Source organism: Lepidochelys kempii, chromosome 1 (genome assembly GCF_965140285.1).
Source record: "Lepidochelys kempii isolate rLepKem1 chromosome 1, rLepKem1.hap1, whole genome shotgun sequence".
In the NCBI taxonomy this organism is placed as follows: domain Eukaryota; kingdom Metazoa; phylum Chordata; order Testudines; family Cheloniidae; genus Lepidochelys; species Lepidochelys kempii.
In genome coordinates this window covers 186,557,088-186,574,844 of record NC_136380.1, presented here as the reverse complement: position 1 = coordinate 186,574,844, position 17,757 = coordinate 186,557,088, and positions in this window count along the sequence as shown.

Here is a 17,757-nt window from a genome sequence, read left to right as displayed (position 1 = left end):
GTACAACGTGAAACAATTATGATGATAATTCTGAGCAGTTCAGTGTCGCCGTACAGTTGTTACTTAATGCTCACAACAGCCCTGGGAGGTAGGTTAGTATTAATATCCCCACCTGTCCGGGTAGGAAACTGAGTCACTTGTCCAAGGTCACACATGAAGTCAGTGACAGAGCTGGGAAAAGATCCCAGGAGTTCCTGATTTTCTGCCGCTCTCTGCCCTCCAAGTCCACAGTACCCTAGTACCTTCATTGTGTATGGCACCTCAAATCAGTGACTCAGTGGACAGTCTTGTAACGGAGGATGACGGAAATGAAGAGGGGTAAATGAGGAAGACCAATGATAGTAGTGGCTGAAATTTGCCAAGAGATAGCTAGTAAGTGAAGTGGGGCAAGGCTATTCCAAGTAGCAGGAGATATCCAGGAGAAAGTTCTTGCACTGACAATTGTCAGGTCACAAGGAGGGACAGAGGTGGCTGGCACAAAATGAGCAGAAATGGGGCAGAGAGAGATGTGAGGTTGGTTGGGGAAAATCCATGGAGGGTTTAAAAAACAAGTTCATGTCTAAACTTGAAAGTTAGTTTGGATAAAGTAGGATGTGAATGAAGTGTAATAAGTACTCTAGAATAACTCCATTACCCCAAAATGTAATGGTGAACTGGATCCTTGACATGGCTTGGGAGATAGTGAAGTGACTTGAGGATGGGGATATTTGTATGTAGTGTAACTAAGGAGGCCTTGTCTAAAGTTTTACTAGGTATAGTTATACAGGGAGTTTTATACCACTATAGCCTCCTGTGTAGGCACTCTTATTCCAGTATAAGAGTAGTGTTTTGTTTAGCTTAAATACCTTCCGAAGCAAAGTAAGCCTAACCTAAAAAAAAGGCACTTTTATTCTGGAAAAAAGTGTGTTTATATAGGGGGTCATACCGGTATAAATATAGCACTTTAAATTCATACGTTGGGTTATACTAAAAAAAAATTCTCATTCAAACAAGGTCTAAAACAGCATAACAGCACTTTATAGCTTAAAGATCTACTTCATTCTAGGAATGTGTAACTAATAAGTAGGATTGTACTCCAGACAGTCACACTAGTATAGCAATAGATGTCTGAAGTGCTTAGTACCATCTAGCCAGCTCCCAACATAATTTACATCTCTCCTCACTGAAAGAACAGTTCTTAGCACAATAATAGCCATCAGTATATAATTACAAATTAGCCAAAATCATTGTTTCTATGGTTAAAGCATCCTAATGCAGTAAATGCACCATGAATACAGTAATCCAGCCAGATAGTTCGTAGGCATTTGCAGTCTTGGACCATATAATATAATCCCTGGTCCATACAGGTGCTCTTTGTGTTCTGATGCTAAGCCCTTTGTGGCAAAGACTATGTCTGCTTGTTTGTCCATACAGAGACTAGCGTACTTCTGGCACTCCAGCCAGCATTTTCAAAAGTAGCCTCTGGCTTTGTATGCCTAGTTCCAGGCACATTAAGCTGGATGTCCAGTGGTGCTGAGCACCTGGTAAGCCCATTGACTTTAGTTGGAGTTGTGGGCGCTCAGCAGTTCCACGTTGTCTCCGGATAAGCGTCCGAAAAGAGAGGCCACTTTTGAAAATGTTGGCCCACGTAAACAAATAATGATGCTAGACTTGTGTGGCCCAAGTTAATTTTGCTGTCGGACATTTGTAGTTTATGAGAAAACATCATAGTTTAGTTCAAAAAGCGAATCAGGAACGCAGCTCCTTTGTGGCAGATTTACAGGTGCAATTTATCTAGCACTTCAAGCTTTTCTCAACTGGTAACTTATATGTGGAGAGATTTTTTTTTTAGTTTTGCAGTCTGAAGCGATCTGTTCCACTTTGATAATCCCCCGTGTATTCTATTTTATACAGCCCAGGTTTCACAAACTCTTACAAAAGCAGCTCACTGGAATTCTGGATGGGGTTCATGTTACAGAACAGGGTTGTGTGCCATTTGCTTTGGCTGAACTGTGTCCTATCGAGTCTGTTGTGCTGGATTAGACTGTATCTTTTTTTTTTTTTAATCAGATTCAGGTTTTTATAGCTCCTTGGCACAGCTTTAGTTACAACGGCAGTTAGTTGTCTGAACTTTTGTTGCATGTAAACCACTGCCCATCCTATTCTGTCTTGTGGCCCTGTGTGTCGGACACAGCGCATCCCGTGGAGGTCAAGATTAAATGAGCAGTGTTGTTCTGTGGAACTATGAAAGGAACACCATCCATTAACAACCAGGAAAAAGGTCTATTGAAAGAATGGGGTGCCAGTTTTTACAGTGCAGAACTCCATGGATGGTGTCACAATTAGTGCAAGAGTCTAACCAAGATCAAGGATTGCTTTCATCAAATAATCCACAAATGTAAGGCATATGGTGGCTGGGCACACTCAAACTAGTGCAGGAGCTGTAAGTAGATTCAAGCCAAAATGCTACAGCTGATCTCCAGCATCAGTTCAGCTGGGTGTGCCTATCCTCCAGCAGTGCAAATGTCAGCAGAGCAAAGCTGTTCATAAACAGGGTGAGGTGAACTGCAGTTGCCTAACACTCAGGGCATTGGCATCAGGGACAAATACTTTCTGTTACACCTAGGCAACCTCGTTGCCTTCAGGGAAGGTGCATGGGCATAGCTGAAGGCAGAAGCTGGCCTTGTGATTTCACACAGGAGAGTGAATGTTGCAGGCCCCAGCCCTGCATTGGGGTTAGTGTGAAGCCTCATTACCACAGAGGAAGCTCAGGGAGAGATTGTTCCTCAGAGTTACTCCCTAGCATGGCAAAGGTCACACAGGGAGACTACGGCAGAGCATGGAATTTCACCTGGGTCTTCTGAGTCCCAGGCCAGTGCCTTTACTGCAGGACCACCCTTTGTCCACTCTTCTGCCCCGCCTCTTCCGGTGACCAGATTCTCACAAGCAGGGGCTTTTGCTTTTTTCAAACGTGCTGGTGAAAAAGACAAACCTACCTCCTCTGAATATTCATCGAAAATTAATTAAAAGGCTGGGAACATCATCAAAGCAAATCCATATTTCTTGGTCAAATGAATGCTCACAAATATTTTCTGTGCATTATTGCCTTGCTCTAGTCTGCAGGCCCCCTGAGAAATTAATTTAGCCTCTGCCATGGCAGACTCTATTTGACTAGCAATAAGTACAGCTTGCTATAAAGTTAGTTCTGGTTCAGCAGTAATTGCTTCCGTGGTAAGGCTGTCTTCTCCATGAGCTAGTCTCAGTTCATCTCATCTGCTATATACCTCTAATGCCCTGTAACGAATTCACCGAGAGTAGAGGTATATTGGTCAGTATATTCACACCCACTTTCTACTGCCACATTAATTTTTGGCATGAAAAATTATTTAAAGATTAAACGGCAATAGTGTTACGGGTTGTCAGGAATAGGAAATGTACAAGCCACTCACTGACCTTCAGTACACAGAGAGAGTCTCAGCAAAGCTTGCCTGGGACTTGGGAGATCATCCCACATTTACAACAAGGCTAAAGGCCCAGAGCCTCAGCTGGTACATGGCAGCATAGCTCCACTGAAGTCTGTGGAGTTCTGGCAAATTTTTCACCTGAGAATCTGGCCTTCAGTTTTCTAACATGAAAATCCAGTCAGTACAGGGCAGTGCAGACTCCTTGACGCTTTGCCCCAGCAGAGCAAAAAGGTGGGAGGAGAGAAAAGGGTGTATGGAGGAGAGACTGCACTTGTGCTGTCACAATAGCACACGCTACCCAACAATGAGCCTTTCATAGCAACTGGGAAACATAGCAAGTGGGCCCACAGGAAGGAGCAGGTTGCTCTCATGGTTTCCCCACAAAGCCCCTGCTGCTTCCAGTCACGTTCCCTGCATATCCCCTCAGACCTGCAGCAGCTGGACTCTCTTCCTACCACCCTCAGAGGACTGGGTTTGGGTCAGAACAGGGTGAACAGGGAAAATTGGGGATTGGGGAGCATTTTCCCCCTCCCTGAAGACTTGCTGAGCTGTGCAATAGAGGAGAGCTCGCCATGAGCTATGGGAGGCTAATTGACCCCCATCCCTGCAAGCATTTTTGTTGCAAGGTTCTCTTGTTTCCATGGGGAAGTCTATGGGGGTAGATTACATGGTGAGCACTCAAGCTGATGATTTCGATGTAAGAAGAGAGCTATAACCATGTATGGGCAATTTGTGTGTAGCCACAGAGAGGCTCGTGCTGGTATAAGTAAAGTTAAACTGGTGCAACTCCCTCACACAGATGAGGACTCAGTCTCCAGCAGCTGTGTGAGGCTCTACAGTAACCTCCTTTCCAGTTACTGAGGTGATGAGCTTCAGCACTAGACCTCAGCAAGCGCAGTTCAGGAAAAGCATTTGCACTTTCCTGTTCTTGTTTTTTTTCTCCTTTTGCTATAAAGAAACAAAAGAAAACACAAGAGGACTTGGAATTCCAGTTTAACCAATCTGGTTTTAGGGTCTCATACCTATGGATCTCGTGTCTGATTCACTTCAAATGAGAGAGTGTTGTGGGTTTTGCTCTTTACTCGGACATGTAATCTGAAGGAACCACAGGGGTGCCGAGGAGTCCACATGATCATATTTACTCGCTTTAAGCCAAGGCTTAGCTACGTATACACTGCTACTCTGCAGGGTTCTGGCAGATTCCAGAACACAGAGAGCACCATTAGAGGTCTCACAAACTATTTAAAGGGATACTACCCACTACAGATAGAAAAATTCTACCTCAATCCCTGAGCTGAGCTATCCATTTTGAGGCCAATATGACTTTTTTATGGCTTTCAAAGGGGGGGGGGATTAAACTCTGGTTTGTAACAGAAACTTAGTAGCAACCTTTACTATGGAGCAACTACCCTTGCTTCATAACTATGCCAATAGTACTGAAGAAATCTGACTCACTAACTGTACAAGGAGGAGCCTGCTTTTATGAATCACTTTTCTTTCTTCATACAGCTGCAGTTTATAATACAACTTCCACTTATTGATGTATGACTTTAGTAATAAATGATGCATGAACAGTCTGAAGAGTTACTGGAAAGTGTCCCTTGGTAAGCCCTAGGGAAGAATTGTTGTCTCACTAATGGAGGCAAAGCCTAATTATTTCCTAAATCAATTAACCTGAAAGGCCAAACTACATACACACACAGAGCTAAGCACGCACATGCACACACTGCAATATTCACAGCAATGCATAAAGCCATAATACGCACAGCCACCCTCGTTGCCTCCTCACATGTTCACGGCCGCGTTGATAGACCACCGAGTTACGCTCCCTACTAGGCACACACCTGCTGCCTCCTCACTCGTGCCCCTGTTGCATACCCACAGACATAAATACATGCTCACTGCTGTACATGTGCACACACAATCACACAAAGAAGTGCACAGCTAATCCTCCGGTCAGTATACGTTACACTTCCCCCTAAGTGCCTGAGTCACGGCGACCGAGTTTATTGCAGCTCGCTGCTAAAGACACTGGCTTTTTCGCTCAAGCCATAGAGACACGTGCTGTCAGCTCTGGCAGGGCCCACTTCAAGCCCCCATGTCAGCCAAGATGGCGACCATCATATCCACACATCTACTGCCTCTCCATTCATGTGTACAGCACTGCACGCTTGCTGACAGGCAGAACTATCATTAAAAGTAAATGGGCAATAAACAGAAGCTATCATGGCAAGTCCTAACAATTTCCACTCAGCCTGGGGGCTAAAAGGAAGCGTCTCTGAACTGCAGTGAAGCAAGCAAGCATGAAGGTGGCTTGTCTAGTTGTCCAATAGCAAATATGTACCATCCTGAGTTATAGACCATTGGAAAGACCAAAGGCCAGAGTGGCTCCATTCTGTTTCAAATTATTCTTGAGAGCACAGAAAGAATTAGCAGTATGGAATAGGTAGGAGTGTAAGTAGACAACACACTCTAGGATTCTGCAGCTGAAGGGTAGCTGGGAGCTAGAATGGTGGTTAGAGAGGCAAGTGGGGACAAAGAAAACTTTTCTCAGGATATGGGACATGAGCAAACTTGTAGGCAAATGGAAAGGAGCCAGAGCATCAAAAGGTAAGGCAGAGAGAGGTGTGGAGAGAAGGTGCTAAGAGATGATACTTAGTAGAGTTATCTAGAAAGGAGACGGCAGGATCTGAGTTTGGAGTGAAGGAGGCAAGGATGGAAGGGTGGAATTAGTTGTGGGAGAGAGGCAGGGAGGGGAAGAGAGGTTTCTTCAAGGTAAAAAGAAAAGGAGTACTTGTGGCACCTTAGAGACTAACCAATTTATTTGAGCATAAGCTTTCGTGAGCTACAGCTTACTTCATCGGATGCATACTGTGGAAAGTACAGAAGATCTTTTTATACACACAAACCATGAAAAAATGGGTGATTACCACTACAAAAGGTTTTCTCTTCCCCCACCCCACTCTCCTGCTGATAATAGCTTATCTAAAGTGATCACTCTCCTTACAATGTGTGTGATAATCAAAGTGGGCCAGTTCCAGCACAAATCCAGGTTTTCTCCCCCCCCACACACAAACTCACTCTCCTGCTGGTAATAGCCCATCCAAAGTGACCACTCTCTTTACAATGTGTATGATAATCAAGGTGGGCCATTTCCAGCACAAATCCAGGGTTTAACAAGAACCTCTGAGGGGAGGGGTAGGAAAAAACAAGGGGAAATAGGTTACCTTGCATAATGACTTAGCCACTCCCAGTCTCTATTCAAGCCTAAGTTAACTGTATCCAATTTGCAAATGAATTCCAGTTCAACAGTCTCTCGCTGGAGTCTGGTTTTGAAGTTTTTTTGTTGTAATATCGCAACTTTCATGTCTGTAATCGCGTGACCAGAGAGATTGAAGTGTTCTCCGACTAGTTTATGAATGTTATAATTCTTGACATCTGATTTGTGTCCATTTATTCTTTTATGTAGAGACTGTCCAGTTTGACCAATGTACATGGCAGAGGGACATTGCTGGCACATGATGGCCACATTGGTGGATGTGCAGGTGAATGAGCCTCTGATAGTGTGGCTGATGTTATTAGGCCCTGTGATGGCGTCCCCTGAATAGATATATGGGCACAGTTGGCAACGGGCTTTGTTGCAAGGATAGGTTCCTGGGTTAGTGGTTCTGTTGTGTGGTATGTGGTTGCTGGTGAGTATTTGCTTCAGGTTGGGGGGCTCTCTGTAGGCAAGGACTGGCCTGTCTCCCAAGATTTGTGAGAGTGTTGGGTCATCCTTCAGGATAGGTTGTAGATCCTTAATAATGCGTTGGAGGGGTTTTAGTTGGGGGCTGAAGGTGACGGCTAGTGGCGTTCTGTTATTTTCTTTGTTAGGCCTGTCCTGTAGTAGGTGACTTCTGGGAACTCTTCTGGCTCTATCAATCTGTTTCTTCACTTCAGCAGGTGGGTATTGTAGTTGTAAGAATGCTTGATAGAGATCTTGTAGGTGTTTGTCTCTGTCTGAGGGGTTGGAGCAAATGTGGTTGTATCTCAGAGCTTGGCTGTAGACAATGGATCGTGTGGTGTGGTCAGGGTGAAAGCTGGAGGCATGTAGGTAGGAATAACGGTCAGTAGGTTTCTGGTATAGGGTGGTGTTTATATAACCATCGTTTATTAGCACTGTAGTGTCAAGTTAGTAGCCATTTTGGTTTGCTGGGGCATAAGGCTTAGGTGAGGGTTTGTCAGTCAAAGAGACTCACTGGTAAAGAAGAGTTGGTAGCATAAGAGTTAGGCAATGAGGAGAAGTTACGCTGTTTAAAAGCAACACGCACAAAAAGCTAAGGATAAGCAGGGGCTTCCTTCGAAGGTGCCCTGGGTGAGAACGGGAGTGAAGGTAATGGAAGGTGCCCTGGGTGAGAACAGGAGTGAAGGTAATGGCTTTGGGGAGGGAGTCGAGGCTGGGAACTAGAGGGCACACAGAGCGCTGAGAGAGCACGGATAGGGGCACACACAGGGACCTTCGAGTCAACAGAATGGGGGGTGGAGCGGGCTAAGAGTAGCCAGTTGATTGTCAAGAGATCACAGAAAGAACGAGTGATAGGACAGAGGAGGAGGGAGCGGGAGCAGGATTAGAGGGCAGACACAGACCTCATGTCTGAGGGAATGAGAGAAGCAAAGGGCCATAACAGATATTAAGTCAGCGGGAGGGCACTAGGATCATGTGAGTGTTAGGAAAGGGAGTTAGGGGTTCCTGCATCGGTGCGGGGGAGCAGCGGGGAGGGAGGTTTCTGGAGCTGGAGCAGGACTTTGAGAGGGAAGAGAATAGAAAGGGGGAAGGGGCAATGCAGGAGGTGGGAAGGTTGTCAGGTGTAGAGCCCCAGATGTGGAGAGGCTGGGACAGTTTTCCACACTCACACAATACACTGTCATTCATCACCAAACATTTTAAAAGGACTGACCTTTCAGCTGAATAAGGAATTTCCTTCAGATTTTATGGAAACATCCCCCCCAGCCTTTCACAATAACATGAAAAAGACAATACTGACCACAGTTTATGTAGGGCCTACAATATTTTGGTTTCAGCGCTACAAGCCTCCTGGGCACAGATCCCTGATGGTTGGAGAGATCTTCAGGGGGCAGATGGGGATGGGCTCAGGTTCTGGGCCTGCCACAACTTGGCTACAATTGCAGCACCGGGATATGCAACAAAGAGTGAGTGATACAGTACCAGCTATCTTATACCAGACTAATTACCTGCCTCTTGTGGGTAGCAAATCTGCCTCTGTGTGTGTGCAATGAGGAACACTGTCCTTTTGTGTTGGTAGTTCATTGCATTATGTTCTGGCGCTATTCAGCTTGTTGAATAGCATCACCCGGGGAGCTATAATTCAGCATGACATGAGGTGCACTAGCATGAATGGGAACTGAGCCCTCCTTTGCCACTGTGGAAGCCCAAAGACAGTGTGGTACCTCCCTCTTTGTGAGTGCACAGATACTGCTGGAGAGCCAGCTGAGGAAAGACAAGCTAACTAGTGAGCCCTATTCCCAGCGCTGTGCCACTGACATCCTGGCAGACACAGAAGGCAGCTGAATCGCTGTGTTATAATTTCAAGCTCCGTTAGAGAAACAAGGGGGGTGGCAATCGATGCTTGCTGAACAGAAAAGAGCAACACCTGAAGGGGAAAGAAATGCTGCTTACAAACTCTTATGGGGTCATTACAAGCATGGAAGAGATTAAACGAAACCCTTGAGAATGTCTCTTTGAATCCAGTGAGCTTCACTTAGTCCACGCTGAAACTGGCTGGCTGAAAGCTGAATGCACAGTCCCAGCTAAGGTTCATGGACAGGCGAAGCTCCAGAAACCTCCGTTTGGATGGATATTGGGTTCCCTTCCCCCCATGCCAGCAGCTTGTCCTTCTCCTGCTGGATCACTTTGAATGTCCCAGCCCTGCAAAGTCCATCCTGCAATGAGCCTGGCAGGTCAGTGCTTTTTTTCTGCTTGATAGATCCCAGCGTTAAACATTTCAAATGGTCTGCACTATAGAGGTATACATGAGTCCCAGTATATGCATGCTCTGGGAGTGCAAAATGGGACTTTTGTGATACAGGTGGCCATTAGAAATGAAGCCAGATCAGCTTTATTTGCTTGTACAGGCACAACTGGCCTTCTTAAAGGTATAGGGGAGATCTACATAGTGATGGCGGAACCACAAAAGAGTCTGGGTTACATTTGGCAAAAAAAAGGCACAAAATTCAGCTGTTTCTCACCTCAGCCTATGAGCTCGTTAACTCTCATAAGCTAATCAGGGGTGGGTTAGTATTTGGATGGGAGACAGCCAGTTTGCTATGGGATGTTCTGTTAGTGATTCAGTAGGTGGGACTCTTCCCTTTGATTCAGTGCTGAGCAGTGCCCCAGTGTGCTAGTAGGGGCAATGTGCTACTGTGGGGTTTCTGTAGCTCACAGGAAATGTTGCTGGTCATTAACAAGCCCATAGTAAATGTTTGACGCATAATGGTATTAGCCTGGGTCAAATTCTAATTAGGGGAATTACATTCTTCTTGCATCAAATCCCATTTCAGGTGCATCAAATGCCATTTCAGGTGCAATCCCATACCGCACCTGTCATAAATATAAAGGGAAGGCTAACCACCTTTAAATCCCTCCTGGCCAGAGCAAAAAACTCTTTCACCTGTAAAGGGTTAAGAAGCTAGGATAACCTTGCTGGCACCTGACCAAAATGACCAATGAGGAGACAAGATACTGTCAAAGCAGGGGGGGAACAAAAAGGTTCTCTCTGTCTGTGTGTGTTTTTTTTTTCCTGGACCAGAGCAGGAATGCAGGTTAGAACTCCTGTAAAGAGCTAATAAGCAATATAGTTAGATATGCATTAGATTCTGTTTTGTTTAAATGATGTTTTGATAAAATAATTTGTGCTGAATGGAATGTATATTCCTGTTTTTGTGTCTTTTTGTAATTTAAGGTCTTCCCTAGAGGGATTCTCTATTATTTGAATCTGATTACCCTGTAAGGTATTTACCATCCTGATTTTACAGAGGTGATTCTTTTACTTTTTCTTCAATTAAAATTCTTCTTTTAAGAACCTGATTGATTTTTCATTGTGCTTAAGATCCAAAGGTTTGGGTCTATGTTCACCTATGCAAATTGGTGAGGATTTTTATCAAGCCTTCCCCAGGAAAGGGAGTATAAGGGTTGGAAAGATTTTGGGGGCGGGGAAGACGTTTCCAAGCGGGCTCTTTCCCTGTTATATATTTATTAGACGCTTGGTGGTGGCAGCAATAAAGTCCAAGGGCAAAAGGTAAAATAGTTTGTACCTTGGGAAAGTTTTAACCTAAGCTGGTAAAAATAAGCTTAGGGGGTTTTTCGTGCAGGTCCCTACATCTGTACCCTAGCGTTCAGAGTGGGGAAGGAACCTTGACAGCACCCCTGCTGTTTATTGTAATCCCTTGTTGCTTACGTCTGAACTAGACATTGAGCTCCTCAGGACAGAGCCCTGTCTTCTTGATGTGCTGTAAAGTGCCCAGCACACCAATGGTGCTGTACAAATAATAAAGAACAATGAAAGTGGAAAACAGTGTTTGTCATGTCATTTCTTAAACTGGTGTGGTGCTGTTGTGTGTTGTTAAATCAACCACATTTTGTTTCTGGTATTCTTGGGTGATCCTGGGGTCTTCCTGCTGTAAATGAGAGCAACCTCAGGGCTGCAGCTTTGCTTCCTAAGGCCAGTATGGGAGCCACAGGAAGCAGAGAATAGCCAGAGGGCAGCATGCTCTGTCCACTCCCTCAGAATGCTCTCCATCCCCTGATATGCCCTCTGTGCTGGGGCCAGATGGTGAGCTCTCATTTTACACTTAAGATGACCCTGAGAGGGGATATTCCCCAGCATCCATGTCCACCAGCTTTCTGCCCTCTTTGTGCTACTGGAGCAATGTAAGGGAGAGGCTCACAGTAGAGAATCAGGGCCTAAATATTAACTTGAGGCCTGCTCCAGTTTTGGAGTTCCCACAAATTTAGAGATGGGTTTCCCTGATTTCTAAGCTGTCTTTTGATGCTGAGAACATCTTTTTTAGGCCAACATCTCTTGGAGCTCTCGAAGGGGGGCGGTTAACTGAAAATAAAGGACTGTCTACTTGGCTTCAGAGCTGGAGCCCTTCCAGGAATGGGTGGGCACGCTCTGGGGAGGCGCCTTATGTAGGCCGTGGGAATTTAGCGAGAGAAGGCACAGAGTCAGATTGTAAATTCATGAGGCCAGGGGATAGCTTTTATTCATGGCTGAGAGTATCACTACTGACTAAGGGGTTTAGACACTCCGTTTCCATTAAAACTAATACCCCTTGCTAGGCGCACGCAACCCTCAGCGCAATGGCACTCTGATCCTGATCGGGGCCTCTGGGCACTGCTATAATACAAATAAATAATAATAATAATACTAATAAACTAGCATCAGTGCTTGCAGTAGTGCTCCCAGGCCTGCTGAAGAGGGTTTCACAGTGAATGGGTTATGTAAAGGAGAGTGAACATTAAGATTCCAGCTGTCACAAAGCAGACCAATTAGCTGGAATACCTGCCTCTTGTGGGTAGCAAATCTGGCCGTGTGCATGCAGTGAGGAATGACATTCCTTTGTACTGGGGGTTCATTGTGTTGTGTTCTGCTGCTATTCAGCATGTCGAATAGCATCGCGGGAGGTGACATAATTCAGCGTGACACTAGGTAATGTGAATACAGGCGAACACTCCTTTGCTGCTGAGGTGGGAAGGACTCCAAGGAGAGCATGATATGCTAGACGCCCTCCCTATAAGTGCATAAATATAGATGTGCAACCATAGAAGAACAACCATCCTGCAACTTCCATTATGCATCTATTTACAGAACTACTGTTCAATGTTGTGCCAATTAAAATTATTTCAGATGAAAATCTCCCATTCTCATTTTGGGCTTCACATCCACAGCCCCAGCTCTTAAGGAGAGTTGCCAGTGGGCTGTCATTAAGCACTAAGGCACAATAGGGGTTACTGGGAGGGCACGGGAATGGATTTTCAGGGCTGTTTGCCTGTAGGTTGCTGATTTGGGTGCCTGAGGCTGCAGACAACCTGAAACAATAGCACTGAGAGGTGTGAACTGGCCTATCCACCTCAGGTGCTGTTGACTTTGAAGAGAAATGTCAGCATCCTTCACGGCGAATCATTGTAGCTGAAATGTCCAGCTCATGGGCTTAGCCATTATTATTGGAGGCAGTGGTGGATCTAGGCGGGTATAGCTTCCCTCTAGTTTAGATAGGAACATTTGTTATAAGTGGGAGCATCTTGCTGTGCTGTGCTGTCTCTCCTTTGCTGTTGGTTCTGATTCTCCAGCACCTGGTGCCGACACTTACACCAGCACAATGAGAAGGTAACATGCTGCCATCTTGGGTTGGTAGCATTTTGCACCAACTTAGCTGTCACATTGCCCTAAGAATGAGGCTCTGGAACTGGCTGCCTTTCAACTGAGTTCCTTTCCCCCTTCCCATGAGAGGGAGTGAAGGGGTCAAAAAGTTTTATCATGCTGTATTTTGTCCTCTGGCCACTAGAGTCTGCTCGTGCGGCTACTAAACAGCAGCTACACCATATCCATTCCTTCAACGCTGTTCCCCCCCCCTTTTCCCACTTAGTACAATATGAGGGGGTGCCAGGAGAGAGAGTGGACAGGAGTGAATTATTAATCAGTGGGTATTACAGAGTGCCCTAGAGGCCTACTCATGGACCAGCACCCCATTGCGTTAGGTGCTGTACAAGTACAGAACAGAAAGATGGTTCCTGCCCCCAAAGGGTTTACAATCTAATTATAAGACAAAAGACAACAGCTGTCTGCAGGCTGACAGCTGGGGGAGTACAAAGGAGGCAATATTGGTTAGCGTGATAGGTAGTGGTCTCAGCGCACCAGCTGACTAACTGTTGTCAACTTGTTTTGGAAAAACAACGAGGAGTCCGGTGGCACCTTAAACACTAACTGATTTATTTGGGCATAAGCTTTCATGGGTAAAAACCCACTTTTGCAGATGAATGGAGTGAAAATCACATATGCAGACATAAATATACTGACACATGAAGAGAAGGGAGTTACCTTACAAGTGGTGAACCAGTGTTGACAGGGCCAATTTGATCAGGGTGGATGTGGTCCACGCCCAATAATTGATGAGGAGATGTCAATACCAAGAGAGAGAAAATTGCTTTTGTAGTGAGCCAGCCACTCCCAGTCCCTATTCAAGCCCAAATTAATGGTGTTAAATTTGCAAATGAATTGCAGCTCTGCAGTTTCTCTTTGAAGTCTGTTTTTGAAGGTTTCTTTTGAAGGATGGCTACTTTAAAATCTGTTATTGAATGTCCAGGGAGATTGAAGTGTTCTCCTACTGGCTTTTATATGTTACCTTTCCTGATGTCTGATTTGTGTCCATTTATCTTTTTACGTAGAGACTGTCCGGTTTGGCCAATGTACATGGCAGAAGGGCATTGCTAGCACATGACGGCATATATCACATTAGTAGACGTGCAGGTGAATGAGCCCCTGATGGTGTGGCTCATGTGGCTGGGTCCTCCGATGGTGTTGCTAGAGTAGATATGGGGACAGAGGAGGCAACGGGGTTTGTTACAGGGATTGGTTCATGGGTTAGTGTTTCTGTGGTGTGGTGTGTAGTTGCTGGTGAGTATTTGCTTCAGGTTGGGGGCTGTCTGTAAGAGAGGAATGGCCTGTCTCCCAAGGTCTTTGAGAGTGAGGGATCATTTTCCAGGGTAGGTAGTAGATCGTTGATTATGTGCTGGAGAGGTTTTAGCTGGGGGCTGTACGTGATGGCCAGTGATGTTCTGTTATTTTCCTTGTTGGGCCTGTCCTGTAGTGGGTGACTTCTGGGTACCCGTCTCACTCTGTCAATCTGTTTCCTCACTTCCCCAGGTGGGTATTGTAGTTTTAAGAATGCTTGATGAAGATCTTGTAGGTGTTTGTCTGAGGGACTGGAGCAAATTCAGTTGTATTTTAGGGCTTGGCTGTAGACAATGGATCATGTGATGTGTCCTGGATGGAAGCTGGAGCCATGTAGGTAAGTATAGCGATTAGTAGGTTTCTGGTATAGGGTGGTGTTTATGTGACCATCACTTATTTGCACTGTAGTATCCAGGAAGTGGCTCTCTTGTGTGGACAGATCCAGGCTGAGGTTGATGGTGGGATGGAAATTGTTGAAATCCAGGTGAAATTCTTCAAGGGCCTCCTTCCCGTGGGTCCATATGATGAAGATGTCATCAATGTAGCGCAAGTAGAGTAGGGGCGTTCGGGGACAAGAGCTGAGGAAGCATTGTTCTAAGTCAGCCATAAACTTGAAATTTGTTTTGGGGTCATCACAGAAAAGAAGAGTTTTAAGGAGGTGGATAATGAACTAATTTTTTGGACATTTACAGGGAGCTCTTCCCATGCATGAGGGCAGTAGGGGAGAAAGCATGAAGGTGCTCATCTGAAAATTTAACAAGTGGGCAGTCATGGCCCGATCGGAGTATCAATAGCAGATGAGAGCTAGGAACACAGGCAGTGCTGGTCACGGCTCTAGGGTGAATAGAGAAGGAACCCATGCCCTGCCGTCTACGTTCCCTGGGGGAAGAATCCTCTTGAAGCCAGCACTGAGGTAAGAGTGTCTGTGGTTTGGAAGGAATCAGGTGTTTCTGAGTGTGGGTGGAATTTAAGCAGCTCCCCCACCCCGTCCCAACAAATCAGGTGAACTCCACCTATACTGCGGCCTATGGGTGGCAGAGGGCTGCACCTGGTGTATCTACTCTGTGGATAAACAGGAAACTTCTGGGTCCAATCCAACACTTCTCACCTACACTAATTTCATTTGTGAACATGGCAAAGCAGGCAGTGAGTACCTGGGCTGGGCAATCAACTCTGAGTGGTGTTATTGGGCCTGGTGATTTAACCACCCAGGAAAAGCAGATTAATCCACTTTAACACCACCACATACTGTTGTTTTAACAATTTGCCCAAATGTCTGCTAAGCCCCAACCAATTCAAATAAAAAAACATAGTCCCTCCCACAAGGAATTTACAATCTAATTTCAGAGGTGATGCAATGAGGGGGTAACAAGAAAGTAGAGAGAGGGGAGGGGAAAGGGCAGGGGCTACATGGTAACAGGGTGTGCCGGCCCTTTAAGGCAGACTACAGACCCAGCAGAGTTCTGGTCTGAGATTTCTGACCAGAACAGGAAAATTTTTGGAGTTGCAGTTTCAAGGCATATGAGGGAGTTAGATGCAATAGTAAAGAATGCTGGGAAGGCATGTCTGGGGATATAAGCAACTGCTTCCCCCCAACTGAGATTAAGATAAGAGGTAGTATTTTGTTATAGCGGTCTGCAGGGTGGGGAGAGGAGTTTTAGAGCCCTAGGAGGAATCTTGCTAGTTACTGGAAGAGCCTCAGAGAACCAGGTGGCTGGAAAAGGAAAAACCTAGGGATGGAAGGTTGCTACTGAGGCTGTTTGTGAGGGGATCCTGGAGGGAGAGAAGAGGTGTGGTGGGGCAAGAGGTGATGTGAAGGGCTTGGGAAATGCATCTGGTGTTTCTTTCCTTTTTTTCAGGGCCCAAGACCTGGGGCTTCTGTCTCAGCTTCTGGGAGTAAGTTTCCCTCTGCTCTCCCATAACAAGTGGGAGAAGAAAGACTGTTATAATTTGGAGGAGGGGGTGACCCATCAAAAGAAACTGGATGAAGGTTTTCAACTCTTGTTCGGACTCTTCTTTTATTTGGATTCTTCTTACACCCAAGGAGGTGGAGTCCTTGGCTTATCTGGAGAGCGAGACTCCTACCCCTGAGAGGGAAACTGACACACAGCTGTATCCCTTCAGAGCAAAGGTAAGTGAAAAGTCAGAAACATCCCTGAAATTATGTGGTTGCTAAGTGAAGGGTGGACATATATGAAACACACACCAAGTAGAAGACCTCACAGTCACCTTTGGTCTGTGTACTTTTCACTTCATACATGGGAAAACTCCAGGCTGCTTTAAAAGAATCTTTACCAGCTTTTCCCAGTAGCTGTATTCACTCAAGCAGTACTAGTCTGTAAACAGAGCAACCTTGAGACAGTGCAGGACTGTATAAACAAAAGAATGTTTCATCCTTTTTTCATAACGGCTAAGTGGTTCAGGACTCTCCCAAAGTAAGACTTGGTCTAACTTAAAAGTTATGTTGGCATAGCTACATAGGTCAGGGGTGTGGAAAAAAACACACACCCAGCTACCCTGACAATACCTCTGTCAAGGTTCCTTCGCCACTCTGAACTCTAGGGTACAGATGTGGGGACCTGCATGAAAAAACCCCTCAGCTTATTTTTACCAGCTTAGGTTAAAACTTCCCCAAGGTACAAACTATTTTTCCTTTTGTCCCTGGACTTTATTGCTGCCACCACCAAGCGTCTAACAAATATAATTGCGAAAGAGCCCACTTGGAAACGTCTTTCACCCCAAAATCCCCCCAAGCCCTACACTCCCTTTCCTGGGGAAGGCTTGATAAAAATCCTCACCAATTTGCATAGGTGAACACAGACCCAAACCCTTGGATCTTAAGCACAATGAAAAAACAATCAGGTTCTTAAAAGAAGAATTTTAATTGAAGAAAAAGTAAAAGAATCACCTCTGTAAAATCAGGATGGTAAATACCTTACAGGGTAATCAGATTCAAAACATAGAGAATCCTTCTAGGCAAAACCTTAAGTTACAAAAAGACACAAAAACAGGAATATACATTCCATTCAGCACAACTTATTTTATCAACCATTTAAACAAAACAGAATCTAACGCCTATCTAACTAGATTGCTTATTAACCCTTTACAGGAGTTCTGACCTGCATTCCTGCTCTGGTCCCGGCAAAAGCAACACACAGACAGAGAGAACCCTTTGTTTCCCTTCCCTCCACCTCCAGCTTTGAAAGTATCTTGTCTCCTCATTGGTCATTTTGGGTCAGGTGCCAGCGAGGTTATCTTAGGTTCTTAACCCTTTACAAGTGAAAGGGTTTTTCCTCGGGCCAGGAGGGATTTAAAGGTGGGTAGCCTTCCCTTTATATTTATGACAACCCTCATTGCAGACACAGCTATGTTGATGGAGGAGTGCTTCTGTCCATGCAGCTAACAACATTTGAGGAGGTGGTGTTCCTAAACCATTAGAACGCTTGTTTCTGTCAGAGTACACTGAGTTTACACTATGGGACTATGCCGACATAGCTATGCCAGCATAGACTCCATAGTGTACACAAACCCTAAGAGTTCATTAGTCCATAAGCCGCAAAACACTTTCGTTGCCTTTCAGCTAG